Consider the following 893-nt stretch of genomic DNA (forward strand, 5'->3'; position numbering starts at 1 on the left):
CGGGGTGTGCCCCCCCTCACGGACGGCGCCGCCGCCGGCACCTGGAGGGAGAAAACGGACGCGTCGGGTCTACACGGAGGGGATCTTGCTGTGGGTCTGGCCCGGATGTTGCTCCAAAGTGTTCCTATGGGCTGACCTAACACAACCGGGTGGAGAGGCCCACTGGTCAAATCCCGTCCGTGCAAAGTCAAAGGGCTAGATCCAGTGGTTAAACGCTACAGGGTTAGGCGGGACGGGGGCCCTGGGGGGTAGCAATGCCACCGGAGCGTCGCAACGGGCCCTCATACATGCGGGGTGGTGCGGTGGCATGTCCGAAGAGGCGGCACGCGTCTCCGGGGTGTGGCCCCCCTCACGGACGGTGATGACACGGTAGTAGACGTTCTGCGGAAACGATGCAGCGTGAATATTATTAAATACTTGGAGCGCGATAAAATCATGAGTTTTTACATGACATGGGCACATGTGCTATCGGATCGATGGTAATTTTTCATAATTTTTCGTGATGGAGAAGTATCTGAACACTTCCCTCTACGCGGATAGCTCTTCGCGCGTCTACCACTATGGCCGGCGGCCTCCGGGGGCTAGCATACCGTCAAATCTTGTGTAAGCGGCCTCTCACAAGTCTGGAAGTGTTGTGGCGGTTATAAATGCCCGGCACACGTCTCCGGGGTGTGCCCCCCCCTCACGGACGGCGCCGCCGCCGGCACCTAGAAGGGGGAAACGAACGCGTCGGGTCTACACGGAGTGGATGTAGCTGTGGGTTTGGCCCGGATGTTGCTCCCGGGTGTCCCTATGGGCCGAACTGACACAACCGGGTGGAGAGGTCCACTGGTCAAAGCCCGTCCGTGCAAAGTCAAAGGGCTAGATCGCGTGGTCAAACGCTACAGGGTTAG

Source organism: Triticum dicoccoides, chromosome 4A, assembly GCF_002162155.2.
Source record: "Triticum dicoccoides isolate Atlit2015 ecotype Zavitan chromosome 4A, WEW_v2.0, whole genome shotgun sequence".
In the NCBI taxonomy this organism is placed as follows: domain Eukaryota; kingdom Viridiplantae; phylum Streptophyta; class Magnoliopsida; order Poales; family Poaceae; genus Triticum; species Triticum dicoccoides.